Genomic DNA, 13732 nt, shown 5'->3' with positions numbered 1-13732 from the left:
TCATTTCAGAGATGCAAGGATGGTATAATATTTGCAAATCAATAAAAATAACACATCACATAAACAAAGAAAGAAAATCACATGATCATCTCAATAGACGTGGAAAACACATTAGATAACGTATAGCACCCATTTATGATAAAAATGCTCAGTAAAGCAGGAGTAGAGGGAGCATACCTCACCATAATAAAGGCCAGATAGGAGAAACCTACAGTATACATCATACTAAATGGGGAAAAAGCAAAATCTTTCCCTTTATGATCAGGAACAAGACAAGGATGTTCACTTTCACCACTTCCATTTAACATAGTATTGGAAGTCCTAATCACAGCCACCAGACAAGAAAGAGAAATAACAGGCATACAAACAGGAAAAGGGGAAGTAAGACTGTCATTGTTTGCAAATAACATGATAGTGTACACAGAAAAGTTTACAGACTCCACCAAAAAACTCTTCGACCTAAGAAGTGAATTTGGCAAAACAGCAAGATACAAAGTCAATACTCAGGAATCAAAGGCATTTTTGTATACCCACAACAAAATGTCAGAAACAGAAATGAGGAAAAATTCCATTTGTTATAGCAACAAGAAAAATAAAATACTTAGGAATAAACTTAACTAAAGAGGTAAAATACCTGTACTCAGACAACTACATAACACTGAAGAAAAAAATTAAGGAAGACACAAAAATGGATGCATATACCATATTTATGGATGGGAAGAAATTACATCATCAAAATGTTAACTTTGTCCATACTACCCAAAGCAATTTATAGATTCAATGCAACCCCTATTAAAATACCAATGACATATTTCACAAATATACAACAAACATTTCAACAATTTATACGGAACCATAAACAACCCCAAATAGATGTGGCTATTTTGAGAAAGAATAACAAAGTAGGAGGGATCACAGTGCCTGATATAAAACTATATTACAAGGCCACTGTAATCAAAACAGTGTGGTACTAGCATAAGAACAGACACATAGACCAGCGGAACACAATAGAGAGACCAGAAATAAATCGAAGTCTCTATGGTCAATTAATATTTGACAAATGGGGAAGAAGTATAAAATAGAGTAAAAACAGCCTCTTCAACAAATGGTGGTGTGAGATCTGGACATGTACATGCAAAAAATGAAACTTGATCACCAACTTACACCAGACACAGAAATAAATTCAAGGTGGATAAAAGACTTAAATATAAGTTGTGACGACACCATAAAGGTCCTAGAGGAGAACATAGGCAAGAAAACCTCAGATATTCCAAGCAGCAATATTTTCATCAATATGTCCCCTAGAGCAAGGGACATAAAGAAAAGAATAAAGAAATGGGACTTCATCTAAAAAAAAAAAGAACTTCTGCACAGCTAAAGAATAAAGCAGTAAAAAGAAATGGGAACCAACCATATGGAAAAATATATTTTCCAGTGATACCTTGGGCAAGGGTTTGAACTCCAAAATACTTAAAGTACTCACATGACTGCACTCTAGGAAGAGAAACAACCCAATTAAAAATGGCCAAAGAACTTGAACAGACATTTCCCTAAGGAGGACATACAAAGAGCCCAGAGAGATATGAAAAGATGCTCAGCATCACTATCCATCAGAGAGAAACTAATTAAAACCACAATGAGATACCACTTCACACTGGTCAGAAGAGCCATCATAAACAAATAAAAAGTCCACAAGCATCAACGGAGATGTGGAGAAAAGGAAACCTTAGTACATTGTTGGTGGGAATGCAGACTGGTGCAGCTACTGTGGAACAGTATGGAATTTCCTCATAAATCTAAAAATAGAACTGCCTTTTGACCCAACAGTACCATTGTTGGGATTATGCCCTAAGGATCCTGAAACACCAATTCAAAAGAACCTATGAACCCTAAAGTTCATAGCAGCACAATTTACTATAGCAAAGTGCTGGAAGCAACCTAAGTTCCCATCAGTGAACAAGTGGATCAAAAAAAAAAAAGGTACATTTACACAATAGAATACTATGCAGCAGATAAAATGAAGGAGCTCCTACCCTTCACATCACCATGGATAGAACTGGGAAGCATTATGCTAAGTGCAATAAGCTATGCGGTAAAAGAGAAATATCATATGATCTCATGTAGAAGTGGAACCTAATCAATGAAACAAACAAGCAAAATACAACCAGAGACATGGAAACAAAGAACAAACTGACAGTTAACAGAGGAGTGGGGAGAGGGATAATAGGGGCAGGGCCATCAAGGAGCATGTACAAAGGGCGCTTGGAAAAATCCAAAGGTGATAGGTTCAAGGGTGGGAAGCGAGGATATGTGGGGCAGGGGGTGTTTGATGGGGTAAAAATGGAGATACAGTAGTTGAACAACAATAAAAATATTACAATAAAATATGTGATCTTTTCAGTGCCCTACTCAGAAAAATCTCATTTAAGGAATGAATGAGAAAAATAACAAAAAAATCAAAGTAAATATTGAAACACAACAACAATGACAACAATGCAATTTGGTTTTTTTCTTCATAGCTTGCTACCTCTCACCGTCCTTCCATACTTTAATTCATTACAAATAAATGGTTTGAGGAAAAATACATGCCTGATATATTGACTTGTTCAAAGGCATCTCCTTTAAAATCTGATACATTGTACCAGAATTTATTGAGTCCTGTGCTGTCAAACAATGCTCTATGTGCAGAAGTATCTCACTGTTGGCTTAGCACTCTGCTGTCACCATCTTGAAATTTTTTAACACAGGTCTCACCTTTTAGTTTTTCAATGAAACAGCAAATTACATAGCTGGTTTTGTCTTATACTTGAGTTTGGTTTCTTACTGCCTGACCTTAGCAATACCTGAATTCTTTAAATGTTCTCAGGGCAAAAAGTGCTGTGAAGATATGTCAAGAAATTTTGTGCTTCAATGCATATTGTAATAAGTGGATTTTTCCTTTTAATAGGCTCATAAGTGGATATCTAGACTGTTTCTGCACCTTCCAAGTATGAGCTATGATGACACGGTGCTTGGTTAATTTCTGAGACTTTGATAGGAATAGTGGCAAAGGAAAGGTTTTCTAAACTTAGATATTCACATATGGATGGGTGTTTATTTTAGTCCCTCATAGTAATATGGGCCACAGAAAGGCCAGAGATTTTGCATATATGGCTGATCTCTGATGAACTTGTTTAACGCAACATGGCTGAGTGTGTCTTCTTACGTTTAGTCTCGTCTGAACATCCCTTATTGATTCTTTTATCTCTCTCCCACCTGTGGGCTATAATACCTTCTTTGTAGGAAGACTTTCAGTTAAGAATGAAAGAGGCATCATGGCCACCTTCAAGAGAATTTAAGCCAATGCGTTGCTTGATCTGTGATCTCTGCATATGAATGATTTCCGTGGAAGAAAAGGGTATTGTCTGGTGAGTAGTTAAGGAGGTGGGCAGTAGACTTCCTAGAGCACCCCTTAAAACAACATCTCTCTGCATGTGTCTGCTGCATCCATGAAAGACCATCTTGTATTATGTTAGTCTCGATATTTGTGCAAATTTATGATTCTTTCCCAACCATCCAAGCAAACCATATACCCTGACAGCCTAGTGCCATCTGGGTTCTAAAATAACTATTGATTACTGTATTTTTCCTATCCTTGGCTCCTTTTATGAGTCCAATTTCCTGTTTTTCTCCTATTGACCTTTTGTAACCTTCTTTTGATGTCATAGATAGCCAAAACATAGATATGGGACAAGCTAATGGTATAGATATTCATTGTGATTTGGCAAACTTTCTCCTTGGCGGTTGGTGACTCAGGCAGGAGGGATGCGAAATGTGCTGTCAGTGGCAGAATTGCTCCCTGAAATAAAACATTAGTTTGAATCCCAAATTAAAATTAAAAGAAGGATGGAGAGGAGGAGACCCATACATACACTCCATCTTTATTCACCTGGTTAATGATTCAGGCTGCTCATTAGGCACTGAAGAAGCACGTTGTTTTCCCAGCTTCAAACACTGAAATGCCTGCATTCAAATTACATGAACATGCTCCAAAGCCTCTTTAATTGAAAATATGTGATGGGATCTAAGGTAACATGTATCTTGCTGCAATTGACATAAGAGGAAGAGATGAGGGATTTAAGGAATACTTTATTTATTTATTTGTTTGTTTGTTAAAGATTTTATTTATTCATTTTTAGAGAGAGGTGAAGAGAAGGAGAGAAATATTAATGTGTGGTTGCCCCAGTTGCCTCTCCCATGCCTCATACTGAGGACTTGGTCCGCAACCCAGGCATGTGCCCTGACTGGGAATCAAACTGGCGACCTTTTGGTTCACAGCCCATGATCAACCCACTGAGCTACACCAGCCATGGTGACATATTTTCCTTAAAGACAGATTTGAAGAGGCTTTAGGAGTGATCGTCAGGTTGTCCATTGACTCAATGCCTGGAAAGAACACTTTGTCATTAGCCAATTTGAGTCCCAATATTGTCCAGGACATATAGTAAAGGATTTGTCCCTGCTTTATCCCCATATCCCTACCCCACACCCTTTCTCCCTGGCAGTTATAATCTCCATTAATAGACAAAAGTTAGTATTCAATACCTACTGGAAACATTCACTGCAGAATTGATCCAATACAACACATACATTGAGGACTTGTGTATTAACAGACATATCTTTCCATCCTACATAGAAATAAAGCATGTGTGTTTGTAGAAATCAGTGGTATTATGGGTGCAAAGATCTGGCATTAAAAAAGAAGCCACCCGGAGTTTGGGAGAAGCATCCTGTGTAGCTTACTGTATTTAGTCATGCATAGCTGACTATCTTGGGAAAAATAATTGTGATGCCAGCTACTTTTTTATGGGAGGAGATATTATACTTATTTTTGAGAGAGGTTTTAGGTGGGCTTGGTGGGATTATTTGTAATAGAAAAAGAATTTTGGGAAATCTTTTCAGGTAAACTCTAGCTAGGGGAAGGTATTTACATAAAAGTATCCTCATACAACCCAAATCCTATTGTGAAAGGATTTGGCATCATTTTATATGAGATTACTGTGATTTATTAGTTGGGTCTGGGCATGACAGGAGGAGGACTAGTGCATACATGAGGACAAACTATGTTCTGTTACCGTCATGGGCCTAACAAACAAGTCCTGTTTTCTAAGAAGCAGAAATTTAGATAGCAGTCAGTCTCTATCATGATCTCTGTGATGATCAGAAGTCCCCTATAATACTTGTTGACTTCTTGAAGTCAGATTTGAGGGAAAATTTTTATTTGGCCATTCATTTTCTGAGTCATGTACAGATATTAAAAACAGTCTCAGCATGGTTGATTTGTTACTCTATGCCAGGATACTCCTTGTTTCCTGTTTCCCAACTCCTATCAGTTTCTTCATACTTGTTGACATGTTTTCTCGCTGTGGGTTGATTTCTCAAAAGTTTTAGGTTTGAAATAATTTTAAATTCAAAAAAGGAATTGAAAAAATATACAGAGACATCTCATGTACTTTTCCCCAGTTTCCTCCATTTGTGGATTGACTTTGTCCAAGACCTCTTATCTGCCTCATTCCCTCAACACATACTGCAGAGGGCATTTGGGAACACATATGACATAGGGCATGTCAATATATAATTAAATAAATAATTGGCTAATATTTTATTATAGAATACACTGCATATCTCCTTCATCTTATTATTTCAGTTCATAAAGAAATAGCAGTAAATGAAACAGATAACACACAAAAATAAAAGAACCTTCTTGAACATGAACATTTTGAAAGATGATTGCGTTCCATGAAAGTTTGACTTATATATCATATGAGTGGCTTATACATTATTGGAACATTTTTTTAAGATTTTGTTTATTTATCTTTAGAGGGGAAGGAGAGAGGGAGGGAAACATCAATGTATGGTTGCCTTTCATGCATCCCCTGCTGGGAACTGGCCTGCAGGGAACCAGCCTGCAACCCAGGCATGTGCCCTGACTGGGACATTATTGGAACTTTTATCCATGGCATAACTAAAATTATTTTTGAAACTCAGGATAATACAGACTCATAAATTAGAAAATACTGTTAATGTACCCTCTTATTTTCCTGCAATACAAGGTTCCTTTCCTGTTGTAGACAGCTCTGCCTGATTTTAGGAATTGTACCTCTACCCCTTGTGGCTGAGGACGAGAGATGACCTTTGGAATGACAGCCACGGGAGACAAAGATTGTCTCTGGTAGCAAACGCTGCCTCAGTTCCTCTCCCAGCCCCCAAAGCCTGGTCTGAAGTCAATGACCGGTAAGACCCCTCACAGCGGGGGGCAACCTAAGCCAGACTCGATCACTTGGGAGGCCTTCCTGGAAGGACTCGGGGGGCTGCAACAAAGAGCAATGGACTCTCACCCTCCGGCTTTGACAAAGCCCAAGTCCCCATGTCTTCTGGGAGAAGCACTTCCTGGCTCTAATCCTCTTAAGCCTGAATACCTGATGGGGAGAGGTGCAGCTCCTTGCCTTGCTAGAGTGTGTCCTGGGGAAAAATCTGGCATCACAAAGACTTGCTGATAAACCTGTGAAGTCTGCTCTGCTAAGAGTGCTTTCATTCATATGATAAAGGTTTGAGAGGAAATGAGTATGTCTCCCAAAGTCTCTGCACCTCTCTTCCTGACAGACACTGACTCAGACTCTGAAGCCCTCAGATCTCTTTGAAATGTTATCTACTGTTTGATCCTTGCCACCCTGTATTCCTGTGTATTACATCCCAATAAAAGGCTATGGAGAAAGAGGCTCAGGGCCTTTGTCTCCCCTGAGAAACTGGCCACAGCCCACTCCTCCTCCCCTAAACAGATCTCAGCATCTCTCAGCCATATTTCCTCATTCATGCGTGTCTGTGGCCCCAGGGGACTCGCAGAGAAGTTGCCCCTACACTTTCCTTGGCCACAGTTTTAGTGTTTTCAAAATTTCTTTTTTATTAAAGATTTTATGTATTTATTTTTAGACAGAAGGGAAAGGAAGAAGAGAAGGAGAAAAACATCAATGTGTCATTGCCTCTCATATGTTCTTCACCAGAAACCTGGCCCATAACCCAGGCATGTGCCCTGACTTGGAATTGAACTGGCAACCCTTTTCTTCACAGGCCAGTGCTCAATCCACTGAACCACATCAGCCAGGGCTAAAATTTCTTATTTATGTTTGCGAATCTCTCCGCTAAAGCCATACTGTAGAGCTTGACAGTCAAGATCATTCTTCTTTCTGCTGCATAGAATTCCATTGTGTACATGTACCGCAATTTTTCGATCCATTCATTTACTGATGGGCACCTAGGTTGCTTCCAACTCTTGGCTATTGTAAATTGTGCTGCTATGAACATTGTGGTGCATAGATTCTTTGAAATTGATGTTTTAGGATTCTTAGGATATAATCCCAGCAGTGGAATTGCTGGGTCAAAAGGCAGGTTGATTTTTATTTTTCTGAGAAAATTCCATACTGTTTTCCATAATGGTTGTACCAGTCTGCAATCCCACCAAAAGTGAACTAAGGACCCCTTTTCCCCCAAACCTCTCCAACATTTGTTGTTTGTTGCTTTGTTTATGATAGCCATCATGACAGCAGAGAGAAAGAAAGAGCTACTACCCTTTACAACAACATGGATGGAACTGGAAAGCATTATGCTGAGTGAAATAGGCCAGGTGTTGAAAGACAAATACCATATGATCTCACCTTTAACAGGAAGCTAAACAACAAAACAAACAAGCAAGCAGAATAAAAATGAAGACACTGAAATAGAGAACAAGGGGACAGTGACCAGAGGGGAGAGGGAAGGGAATTTAAGGGGAGAAAAGGGGAGGGATTCGGAGGAACAAACAGGAAGGACACAGGGATGAGAACTAAGGAGGGTGGAAATGGGAGGGAGGTGGGGAGCATGGGGCGGGGGGTAGCTGGGATGGGAGAAATAGACAAAAACTGTACTTGAAAATAACTAAATAAATTTAATTTAAAAAAGGGAAAATATTGTTCTCCTTATTTTTAAAATTAATTTATGACTATCACTTACTCCACTCCCTTAGTCCTTGTTTTTCTAGATTAAATAGGGTTCATCTAATTAACCACTCTTTGTGAGTATGCTCTTTCTTGGCTAACTTAGCTATATCTTTCTGGGTCTACTCCAACAAATTTAACCCACTCCTGCTTCCAGAAATAAATGTACATTTGCTCTTTGGCTCCAAATCTTTAGGTGGAGAAATGTTTCTGAATATGATCAAAAGTGTGTGTGTGTGTGTGTGTGTGTGTGTGTGTGTATGTGTGTATGGGAGAAGACACTTATGTTCATGTGGAGACCTGTGTTACCATTTAAATAAAACATGCTGATTTATCAGATTATTTTAAACTAAAAAATGCTTTGTACTTTCTGCTATTCTGCTGGAAAATACATTATTTCATTGGAATAATTCAAATACATAAAAATTTTACTGTACATGTTTAATTTTCACTCATGCATTTGAAATAATCCATAGATTTGTATTTATTAAAAATTTAAGAGGTTTTGCATGAGTATAAACAAATACACAGGTAAATCAGTCATTCAGTGGTAGGCATTACTTCCTGTAATTCCATAATATCAAATATTGACGAGATGAGGCAAAAATGTGCAGAGCATATTTTTCTTAAATTTTATTATAGACATGCTGGCCAAATAAAACATAATGAAGAGAAAATTTTTTGCTAGTTTATGGTGATTTAAGGCTTATTTGGACTTTGTATAAAGCTGTTTAATGAAAATAAAAGGAGAGAAAATAAGATAGAAATAATTAATTAATGAGGATGGTTATAAACAAATGATAAGATCTTTCTACATTTTTTAAAACTCCTTTACTAACAAATGTTTCTGAGAGTTCTCCATCTACCTCTGCAATTTTCAAGGTTGAGTATGTAGGGAGATTCCCTCCACACTAACCTGCAGCAGTATTCCTTTTGCGAGCAGCTGTCTTCTTATCAAGAATGAGAAATAATAATTTATGGGTCTGGAGTTTAAATTTGGAATTAATATATTCCAATATGCAAAGTTTGCATAAATGAGAATTCCTCTGATACTCTTGAAGTCTTAATCTACCATCCTGTTCCTTCACATCCAAACTTCTGGCCCTCAGGCATAATTAATTTCTTCCTCCTTGAATCTCTTTTTTCATCTTTCTTCTTTCTCTCCTTTAATAGTCTTCTGACTATGGTTTATTAGAGTAATAAGTAACTACAAACAGTTGGTTACATCATTTGGTATCCACAAAGAACTAGTTCTGCATGGGGGCAAAAAGCACATCAGGAAGAATCTGGTGAGACTTCCTGGAAGGAAAGTTTAGAATTCTGAGTTTAGGGCTCTGGTTCAGTAGGTGGTAGATCCTTAACTTACTGGAAAACTGGCTACTTAGTTTTGGACATAATGCTTTTAGAATAATGTGATGGAATTATAGATATTCTTAAACTGTAAGAGACCCTAGAGATTAAACAATCACTGTGTCATTGACTTTCAGAGTTGGAAAATATTTTAAATGTCACCCAGTGCACATAACCTAACTAATGTTTGAATTCCTCTATAAATTCCCTGTCAAGAGGTTACCAAGCTCTTGCTTAAATACCTTTAGTGATAAGGAGCTTACTACCTCATGAATTTGTCTACACCTTCTTTGGTTAGTCTTTGTTTATCCTTATAAGTTTGTGTACACTGATCCAAAATTTGTTCTATAGATTTCATTTATTATTTTTATTTCTACTCTCTTGAGAATACACAGAACACTGTTCTCTCATCTTCATGATTGTTAAACTATTTGATGACACCTTTCATCTTTTTCTTGAGTCATCCCTTCTTTAAGCTCTATGTTTCTTATTTTATGTCTCTATTATACTGTGGTTATTCCATTTGAAAAGCTTAAGGCCTGATATTCCATTCTATAGCAAGGAAAAGGGGAAAATACTATCCAAAATGAAAATGTTGAGAAAGTGCATTTAAGTATCAGTATACACAGTTATATATAAAAATAAATATGTGACCAGCAGGGATTTGAGGGGATGATGATAGCAGGAGGTGAGTAGGGAGAAAGTGGAGGAGTAGAATGAACTAATTATATATTGACAGAGAGCTACTATATTATTTTTAAAGTTATAATTCCAGAAAGAGATATATAAGCACCCATTTTGTGTTATGGTGATAACCAGTAGGAAGCCCTCAAAGAGAAATGATTAAAAGTACTTACTGCTCTGAAACTGAGACTATGGGTGAGAGAGGGAGTTCTTTCTCCTTTTTCACTTTTCTGTGTTGTTTAAATCTTTATTACTATGAGCACAGACAGTACCTTACATGTAATTCAGAAAACCCAAAATATCTGAGATAGAAAAGTATTTTTCTAACATTTGGCCATTAAACTTCACTTTATCTTCAATAATTTGGTAGTCATTCAGCAAAATTGTAGCTGATGTAAAGCTATTTATAATCTTCAGTATTGCAGTGTGTACATTTATTGATTTTTGTTTCAGAAATATAAATGTGTTTAATTAGGGGGTGCTGTCCCAGGTCCAACTGAGTATACTAAAACATATATAGTGTATAGCAATGAACTATATTCCTGAATCCTGAAAATTTTTGAGTTTTTGAAACACATTTGGCCTTCAGTGTTTTAGATATGGTATTGTGACCCTATAATACTTTATTACAATAATAAAAAGGAATGGTAAAGCCCAGAAACTGTACATATTTCTTCAATGTGTTCTGATAACAACAGAGCCTAGTTAATCACTTTCCCCAGTCCAGATATCACATTTTTATTAATGCAGCCTAAGAATAATCACTTTGCTTGTTTTGGTGCTTGTACCACACTTACTGGATCATTCTGAGCTTATTGTCTATTAAATACTGAAAGCTCCTTTACCAGAATTATTGTTTAAGCCATGTTCCCAATAGTAATGTAGAAGATAAATGTGTATTCACTACAGGGTTTTTATAACAAGCTCTCTGGTGTGTTTAAAATATCATTAAATATACTAAAATATGATATTCATACAAGTTTTCAATAACATGGTTACTGAATTGTTTCTACCTTAACATAGTGCATTATGCATAATGCACTATCCAATTAAATGTATGTGATCACAAATCCTGAATCTGGTACTTAGAGTTGTGACCATGGGAAAGTCATTTAACTACTCTTAGCTTATTTTATTCATTAAAAATTGGCTTTATAATAATGAGTATAACACAGAGTTGTTCTATATTCTTGGCCCACAGTAAATTCATAAAAATGGTAGGCATTGCTGTTGTTCTAAATAAGAATAACAGTTCCCAAACGTAGGTGCACATAAGAATTATATGGAGAGTTATTTCAAAAAAGATTTTTTGTTTATTTTTAGAGAGGAGAAGGGAGGGAGAAAGATAGGAAGAGAAACATCACTGTGTGGTTGCCTCTTGTGTGCCCCCTATTGGGGACCTGGCCCATGACCCAGGCATATATCCTGACTGGGAATTGAATGGGAAACCCTTTGGTTCGTAGGCTGGTGCTCAACCAACTGAGCCAAACCAGCCAGGCGTGTATGGGGAACTTTTAAAATCCCTGATACCCAAGTTGTATCCCATTTCAACTATATCAGAATAACTGGATTGTGGGAGCTGGGTGACTTCAATATGCAGCAAATATTGGGAGTTCCTGACCTAGAGTAAAAATCATTATAGTCACCCTGGCTGGTGTGGCTCAGTGGATTGAGCACCAGCATGTGAACCAAAGGCTCTCTGGTTCTATTTCCAGTCAAGACACATGCCTGGTGTTGGCCAGATTCCTGGTGAGGGGCTCACGAGAGGCAACCACACAGTGATGTTTCTCTCCTTCTCTTTCTTCCTCCCTCCCCTTCTGCCTAAAAATAAATAAAAAAATCTTTTAAAAATCTTTGTAGTTGCCACCAGAAGATGAGTTTATTCTTGCCATATTAATTGCTTGGCATCTGAGGTTACTAGGTTCTCAATAGTTTTTTTTTCAATCTCAGCACAGCACAGCAAGATTTTTGTTTATTTGTTGTATAATTACCTGCATGTTTTTGGAAATCCAGTTGGTCCCAGGAAGCTGACTCCTGTGAAAAGGATGAGCCCATTTCCCTTATAAAGCAGAATTTATATTAAGTTTCTTTGTATATCTCGTAATTTCGGGTTGGAAACTAGATATATAAAACAATGTATTATACAACTCTGGCTAATTATTTCTTCCCTCCTTTGGGGAGTTTGCATTTGTGGTCATCTTATGCTTTGTTCAGTGATTTGAATGAACTATTTAAATGAAGTCTAATTCCCCAACAATGAGAAGCCTTTAATGTTGTTTGTCAGAAGGTGTAGCACTTTGCATGCACATATTCATCCTTCCTCTACCTATGATGACCATACAATATATAACAGAGAAGTATTCCTAAAGTACCACAGTTTGTTCACCAATTGGATGTCATCTGTGTTATTTCCAATTGAGGCTATTATGAATAAAGATGAAATAAACATTTGCGTACAGGTTTTAGTGTAAACAGAAGTCTTCATTTCTCTGATACAAATTCCCAAGACTACAATAGATGGGTTGTATGTTAGTTACATGTATGTATTCTTCTTTTTTTCCACAGTGGCCATGCCTGTCTACATTTCCATCAGTGATGGATCCAATTTCTTTCTACTCTTGCCAGCATTTGGTGTTATAATTATTTTTTATTTTATCTATCCTCTATAAGTGTGTAGTGATCTTGTAATTTTAATCTTTTTTGTCTGTTGGTAATGATGCTGAACATCTTTTCATGTGTTTGTTTGTTGTGTATATAAAACCACTTCAGTGAAATATCTTTGCTAATTTTTATTGTTGTTCAAGTACAATTGTCCCCATTGTCCCTCAACCACTCTCTCCTACCCCAGCCACCCCCACCCTCAATCTTTCCTTGCTTTGGTTCTTTCCATGTGTGCGTTATGCACATTCCTGACAACTCTTTCCTCTTTTCCCCTCATTATCCTCTCCGACTTTTCATCTACTTACTGTCAGTTTGTTCTTTATTTCAATGTCTCTGGTGGTATTTTGCTTGCTTGTTTGTTTTGTTGATTAGGTTCCACTTATAGGTTACATCATGTGGCATTTGTCTTTCACTCCTTGCTTATTTCACTTAGCATAATTGAGTTGTTCATGTCTTTACTGTTGACTTTGAGTCTTTAAAAATATATTTTAGATGTTAGTCCTATGTCTGATATGTGATGAGCTAATATACACTTCAAGTTTATAAGTTGTATTTTCATTCCTTTAGCAAGGTCTTTATGAATATTTCCTTTTATGGACTGTGTTTTTGGTGACATATCTAAGATTCTTTACGCAGCCCTAGATTATTGATTTTCCACTACTTTTTTCATTTTTTTTTGGTTTTATACTTCAAATGTAGGTTGTGATCTATTTTGAGTTAATTTTTATATAAGATGTGAGGTCTAGGTTTATTTAATCATTTAGCTTATCTATGTACAATTACTCTAACATGATTTGTTGAAAAGATTAACTTGCTTCCACTTAAGTGAATTTATACTTTTATCAAGAATGAATTATTCTCAGCACCTGTGCCGCTCCCATAGCGACAGGTCTGGACGCTGGGGAGTCAGGTACATAAGCTGGGACACTCCAAACCCCTGCGACAGCCCTGGGCAGCAGAGGAGCCAGCTACAGGAGCCGGGACATTCCCAGCCCCTGTGCTGCTGCCGTAGTAACGGGCCTGGGTGC

Source organism: Artibeus jamaicensis, unplaced genomic scaffold (assembly GCF_021234435.1).
Source record: "Artibeus jamaicensis isolate MK-2021 breed Jamaican fruit bat unplaced genomic scaffold, CSHL_Jam_final contig_240, whole genome shotgun sequence".
NCBI lineage: Eukaryota > Metazoa > Chordata > Mammalia > Chiroptera > Phyllostomidae > Artibeus > Artibeus jamaicensis.
Note: the sequence above shows the minus strand (reverse complement) of the source record.